This window comes from Montipora capricornis, chromosome 7, assembly GCF_036669925.1.
Source record: "Montipora capricornis isolate CH-2021 chromosome 7, ASM3666992v2, whole genome shotgun sequence".
In the NCBI taxonomy this organism is placed as follows: Eukaryota; Metazoa; Cnidaria; class Anthozoa; order Scleractinia; family Acroporidae; genus Montipora; species Montipora capricornis.
The window spans coordinates 33,230,692-33,238,191 of NC_090889.1; the positions used below are offsets into that span (position 1 = coordinate 33,230,692).

The window sequence follows — 7,500 nt, forward strand, 5'->3', positions numbered from 1 at the left end:
AAATTTTTCTTTTGTTTCGGTGGAAAAACAAGGTTACTGATCACGTGAGTGAAAACACACTATAACAGAGTTTGCGACGTCTTGGTCTTTGCTTATACTTTAACCCCCTGTTTGTGTGGTAGCTTGCTGTAGATAAAATAAAATAATCAACTTACTACAATAACTGCATATTCCTTCTCATTTATTTAGTGAAATGTCCTTCGAAAATAGTCGGAAATTGCATTTTCGAGACCCTAAATGTCAAAATTGTCTGGAGGAGCTTGCCACCCGGCACCTCTAGTTTGGAGCGCCTCTGGCGCTCGAAACATTTTTTCGAGTGCGTACACCTTCAAAATCCTAGTGTTTTCCTAGTGTAATCTTTAATTAAACTCTGAATTTTTATTGTAAACACACTGAAATTCATATGGGAAAATGTGAAAATCAATCAATCATTGATCATATACACGCACATTTAAGAGCTTACCTTCCACTTGAAGGTTTATATTACGTTCTTGTGGACCAGTTCCTATGGTTTGATTATTACTGGCTTGGCAGGTATAAATATCCTCGTGCATATTCTCATCCACCTTTGTGATGTTTAGGAGTCGTCCATGAAATGGTGATGGAATTTTAAAGAAATCTACTCCATCTTGAAGTACCTTCCCATTTTTTTTCCAGGTTATTGTTGGGTATGGTCTATGAAAGAAAAGATTTTGCATCAAAATGTCTTAATGAATGTTTGCAGGAAGAAATTTAAGGGTAAAAACACCATTGGCTTACTAACATGCACTACAGGTAGTTTCTAAATGCCATGTTGCCAGAAGTTTTGACCCATAGGGCTAGACCACATTAAAAAGTACCGAAACTTAGTGGTCCTGTCCAACTGTAACTGACTATTATTATCATCTATTTTGTACAGTAAACACTGGTACTGGAGCTCTTGTCATAAATTGATTTTGCTCCCATTATCTCTAATGAACCTACACGAGGCCATCATAACTTGGTTATCTCCACTAAAAGGTTATTTGGAATCATATCACTCTTTCACACTATAAAATCTACATAAGAACATCAGTAAAATACAAGATTTGCGACACTTGTGTTTCTAGATTTCTGGAGGAAATAGAAAACCTAAAATCTAGTGTCCTTAGCGCCCTAACTAAGTATTTATCTTAAATGTTCTGCCAATGTTCAAAGTGTTTGAGATGACCGACTTCTTCATCCGCTCAAGTGCTCTCCCTCCTAGCAGCTTCCTCGCCGACTTCTCTAGGACTGGTGCTTAGAGTAACCATCAAGTACGTCAATTACGTCGTTGTGCTGGTCAACCCTGTAGCCATTGTATCTCTGCTTCAGTTCCCACATCATGGGTCCATACGTGAGTGTCTTTTTCTCATTTTCCTTGGCTCTACTCTCAATCCATGGGCAGCTCGTTCAATTGTGCAGACTTCTTTCCTCTCGTTGCTGACAAGTTGCGCGTCGATCCGATTTGCTCTAACTTCGTTGTGCTCTGCATAGATGGGAATATCCCAAAACTCTTCACTCGTGGTGTTCTGGTAGGCTGATTTTGGAATCGCCAGTGAGTACCATGGTGGAACCTCTTCTATTAACCCATGCTCTCGCAGGAGCTCAAAAAACAGAATATTCAAAGCTGCATTATTCCTGTATAGGTTCTTGGTTTGTGCCAGGGAGCAACATCCAGCCAGTACAGATGCAACGCTCTCAGCTACGTTCCCACATAACCTGCTTAGAAATTCACCGTCGGTGGAGGTTTGCGTCGTAGGTAACAACTGCTCATACTGTTCATACATGACCGCGATGGTAAATGCATGTAGGGCATGTAGACCAGCCTTTTAACCATGCAAAACAGCTGGTTATGCTTAGGCTATCGTCGTCCCATCTTACACGGAATAACTTTCCTTGCCACTTTTTGTCTTTAGCGATCTCCAAGAACTGCATCTCTTGAGATTTCTTCAACAGATTCCCAGCTCTTGCTGCAGTCAACACCTTTCCTTCCGTTGTAACACACACGGGATCACGGGATTTGGGATATCATATTATTATTAGTAGTAGTAGTAGTAATAGTAGTAGTAGTATAGTATTATTATTATTATTATTATTATTATTATTAATTCTCATAGTAGTAGTAATAGTAGTAGTAGTAGTAGTAGTAGTAGTAGTAGTAGTAGTAGTAGTCACGGTAGTACGTAGTAGTAGTAGTTAGTTACAGTACAACAAAACTACCGTTCCACTGCAATAGACCTTTTTACCGATACGGCGGCCATTTTGATTTCTCTTGTTTGAATAGCCATTATGGGATGCTCAGGGGGAAAATACATATTAATTTGCCCCCTGGGCTTCCCATAATGTCTTTCGAAACAATAAGAGACTGGAACGGCCTGCCGTATCGGTAAAAAGGTCTATTGAATGCAAAGATCAAGATACGCGTACCATTGCTTTAAAGGTACACTTACCTTGCAGTAGCTAGGCAATACAACACCTTACTTCTTCCCTCCACAGCTACTTCAACAGAATTTGATGTTGCAGAAGTAAAAGATGGAATGCTAAATATGGCAGGATCTGGTACGCCTTAAAAAAAAATAAAGATAATAATAAACCAAACACAGCAGCTCTTATCAGGAATGATGCTGAGCAAGTATACCTACATAGTGTGACTACCATATGGCTAACTACTATTTTAACTTTTTAATATTTATACGCTGTCTATTACTTGTAATTTGAGTTCCCAACGTACAGACTCCTCCAAACTTGATCTGACGAATAAAAGGACCAACACTCAGTTGATAATACTAAATTTCAGTGCTTCAAACACTTGCTGATCATCATATCATATCATTTATCTTTATTTACCCTCCGATTTTTAGAGTAGCTTGGTGTACCTAATATCTCCGAGCATTACCCCTCCCAACCATGATACACCACAGAAGACAGACCACAACACCGGAAACTACATGCCCTACTCTTTACGACAAGTGTGCGGGTTCTTTTACGTCCCACAGGATTATGAACATTGAAGGGTTGTGAGACGGGACCTCCGGCTTATCATCCTTATCCGAGAAGACTAGAGAGTCTAACCATTTGCAGATGTAATTACAAAGGCAGCACTTTCTCCTCAGTTATTTAAGACCCTGAGTGTTGGTCCGGCCGAAGTTGAACTCACGACCTCCCCCGAAACAGCCCGGTGCTCAACCAACTGAGCCACCGGTGCGCGGTACAGCACAGTTTCTTTACAAACCGTTCTCAATTTGTAATGCAAACAAAATATGGCTCCGGTGAAGTATTTTTTATTTGCGGCTGCACACATATCCAAGAAGATGAATGGAATTAAAGTAGTCATACAAGAAAGTTGGCAAACTTTATTTAAGTTTCAACTGTATTTAATTGCTGATCTCGAGGTACTAATAAGGGACACCGCTCTACAGAAACCAAATCAACACATGTCAAATAGGTTGGTATTTGAAGAGAGGAGAAAACCAGAGTACCCGGAGAAAAACCTCTCGGAGCAGAGTAGAGAACAAACAAACTCAACCCACATATGACACCGAGTCTGGGAATCGAACACGGGCCACATTGGTGGGAGGTGTCGGTGCTCTCACCACTGCACCATCCCTCCTCCCTCATCAGTAGGGAGCGTTAGCAACGACAACAGCGACGACAACGAGAATGTCACAAATTTGTATATTTAGTGCGCAAAAGCAACAGCTTTACATGCTCTGCACATTCATCTTTTCATCTTTGACTATTTCTTTGCTGTCATCAGCAAACCAGCGACGTGAAATGACAAAATTTGAGGTTTTAGGGAGAACGTCAGCGCTTGAGAATAATTTCATTTTCTCTCGTAAATTGAGCGCCGTTCATACTAGTTTCGTTCTTGAGGGTTTCCCACACCTTTGTCAAGTTAAAATGCTTGGAATAGCCGCGAAGCGATTACAGTAACGCGAATTCACATTTAACGACGACGTTCTCGTTGCCGTTGCTGTCTTCGTTGCTAAAGCTCCCTATTATTACAGTCACTGTAAAAGCTAACTGTGCACCAACTGTGGTTAAGCACAGGACCACCATGTGAGAGTCAGAGGTTGGCCATATCAACTCTTACTCAGGGTCTTAAAATAACTGAGAAGAAAGACCACGTATCCCAAGTGGTAAGACGAATACAACACTTCAGTGTCCATGAATTTCATTGGACAATTTAACCCATTGACCCGTGAGAGTGAGATTAATAGATCTTACTTTGTCTAACGCCAGACTATTTTAATTTCCAGTGGGAGACGTCCTAGGGCGTTTGAGGAATAATGGGATAAAGAACCCACATACTCTTCACAACGAGTTTGTTGGGCACAGAGCTCCCACTTTTGTCAAGTCTGTTCTTTTCTCTCCAAAAAGAAGTCAGCAAGCCTGGCAATAACGTCGTTTTAAAAACTGACTTTGGGGTCAATCATTGTAACGGCTTTTATAAAATGTTTAAAAGGCCTCCCTGCCTGCCGTGTTCATTTGCTCCAGCCACCTCTCAACATTATTATTAATTTCCCCTTAGGGTTATTTGACACCCCCTAGAAATAAAAGAAGGAAAAAAAACGCACCTGGTGCCGTGGTGTTGTTAAAGTCAAGGCACCAGAGCTGAAAAAGGTGTTTGCACCCGACATTGTGCACTGGATTCCTCCTAAATTCCTAATGAGTGTAATATCTTCCGGTTTAACGTACATGATGTGCAAAGCACCATTTGATGGATCAATTGCAACTCTCTCGCTTCTCGGCAATTGGATGTTAATTCCTTTTTCGACGCAGACGTCCAAGTGAAACTAACGAGAGAACTGGGGCGATGAGGCGGACAGTCAAACTCAAATGGCCTACCAAGCTGAACTTGACGGGTAATGGGTAATTGATCATTGAACTGTCCAACAGCTGCCGAGAAAATCAATAAGAACAATAATATGTACTAACTGATTTTGCTTATCCCTTGCAACTTTGTATTATTTTTTACTTTGTATTATTTTTGGTGACTAAAGAGAATCTAACATTTCAAACCACCCAAGCAGACAAACAAAGTGAAACCTGATAAATCAACCAAAAATCATAGAGAACTCGTTAAGAAGACATTAATAATTAAAGGAGCGATGCCACGCAAAATGATGTAATTTCACGACACCCAAAAATTAGAATAAAGCATTGCAATTAACCCATTAACTCCTAGCAGTGAGACTTAAGTTAATAGATTTTACTCTGTCCAATACCAGATGATTTTATTCATCAATGGGAGCAGTCCAGGAGTCAATGGGTAAACAACCTCTACTGTACACTCACTCAAAAACAATGCCTGAGTCTCCTTTAAAGAACCCAATGCCCAGTGCTTTCTGTACGTTTTTGAAGTAGGTGGCTGGGAAAGTATTAAACGTAGATGGCTGTCGAAGCTATCAGCGCCAAAGGCGTGAGCCTCTAGGGGGGTCTGGGAGCATGCTCCCCCAGAAAATTTTAAATCTACAAGCGTTTTCCAACATGTATTCCCCTCTTAAAGGGAACAGAAAATAGGCAATAAAATGCTAAAATTCTAGTCATTTTTAACAGAAACGTTGGCTGGTAAGGCAAGTATAGTCACTGATTCTCTTTTTGTGCTAGAGAACGGTGGAAAAACGCTTACACAGTAAAACTTTCAAAATGTGCGAAGTAGGCAGCATGACGGAGCAATTTAAAGTAACCGGCGGTCTATAGACAGTGGCCACCTTCTATTGAAACCTCTGCATGCCCAAACTGTTCGTAAAGAGTATAAAGAGGGAGACCCTCAGGTCTACCTCACTCACTGAATTGTAAACCGCCAGATTTGGTGATAATGGATTTATTTATAAATCCATCACCGTGTCATTGAAAACTAAAGTAATTTAAAATTCCACTTCTTATGGATACTGAAATAATACAATGTCTCCCAATATTTTAGCTACATGTAAACAGGGCATCAAAACAGGCTTAAGGCCATCATGGGACATTGCTAAAAATAAATAAAAATCCAGTTGCAATTTTGAGACATTCGCAAGATATGAGAAGTCGCAAGTTCGCAAAGTTTATTCGCAAAATGGATGTTTGTAATTTGTACACATGAGCCTGCAATACATGTGTCTAAAGAAACTGCTGAAAATGGCGAGTGATCAAGGAAATGATGCTGTGCGTGTGACGTCCATCAAAGCTTTCACTCGTCAATGGGGGGGGGGGGGGGGGGGGGGCGTCCCAGGGCATTTGGGGGGTGAAGGGGTTACTTAATAGTTTTTTTTTTTTCAAAATTAGTGGCAACTGTTAACCCTCCAGATATTTTGAGTCGCAAAGGGAAAGAATTCAGTCGCAAATAATTATTATATACGACTGTATTGGTCACAATTTCGAGCCCTTTAGGACCAACTCAAGTGAGAGGAACTGCCAGATATGCCCAAGTACCTACATGTAATGATCAAAAATGTATATATAACAATACTGATTTTATTTTATTCCTTCTGTTTTTTATGTATCTTACCAGTTACTGCAACTCTTAGCTTCCTGCTAAACGTCTTGAAACCAGTAACAGTATCTGTGACAAAACACTGGTAGGTTCCACTGTCCGATATGCTTAGGCCCTTGGCCGACAAGGTACCATCTTGACTAAGCTGCCAATCATCATCAAACTGAAATTTATTCGGATTAATTATGCTATCGTTGTGACTCCATTCCCATGACAACTTGTTTGATCCTGTGGCGCGACATGGGAGATTAAGCTGCCAGTTGACGTTATCCCGAAACTTCACCTCATCCGGAGCTACCAAGTCGTTTTGTAAAAATTCAGTAATCTGGGGTGGGGCAGGTTTTGGTCCTTGACCTGAAATAAAGAATCCTGACTATGATCGAAAAATCAATTCTCCTTTTGCTCTGGATTTCAAAACTATGTTAACTAAACAATGACGTTTTAAGCCCTGATTTCAAAAGGATACCTCTTTATTTTAACTGGAATTTGTTTATTTCATTGGTTCATCAATCAAGGAGAAAGTGACGTCAAATCCTCACTAGTTTAAGAAGGCATATTGTAAAAGCTGGACTGGATTGGATTTGTAAAACATTAACTGGATTTGCAAAACATGGATTTGTCAAATGTGGATTTGTAAAACATGGATTTGTCAAATGCGGATTTGTAAAACATGGATTTGTCAAATGTGGATTTGTAAAACATGGATTTGTCAAATGTGGATTTGTAAAACATGGATTTGTCAAATATGGATTTGTAAAACATGGATTTGTCAAATGGGGATTTGTAAAACACGGATTTGTAAAAGGTGATTTGTAAAACATGGATTGTTGCTACGAATTCATAGACTGAAAATTATTATTATTTATTTTCTTTCTTGGGACGTTCTGCACGATTGTTCGCGTGCTGGCTGGATGCACAGTGTTCACTTCTTCACGTATTTGAGTTCAGTGAAAAAGCTTAGTCCAGATATGGACAATTGTTTCTGTTCCTGCTATGAATAATTCAAACATTTCAAGGACATG

General features: G+C 40.0%; 1 pseudogene; it reads right to left on the minus strand.

Moving 5' to 3' along the window:
• The window catches only part of LOC138055858 (fibronectin type III domain-containing protein-like), a 74,913-nt pseudogene that overhangs the window by 48,615 nt on the left and 18,798 nt on the right, over positions 1–7,500 (minus strand).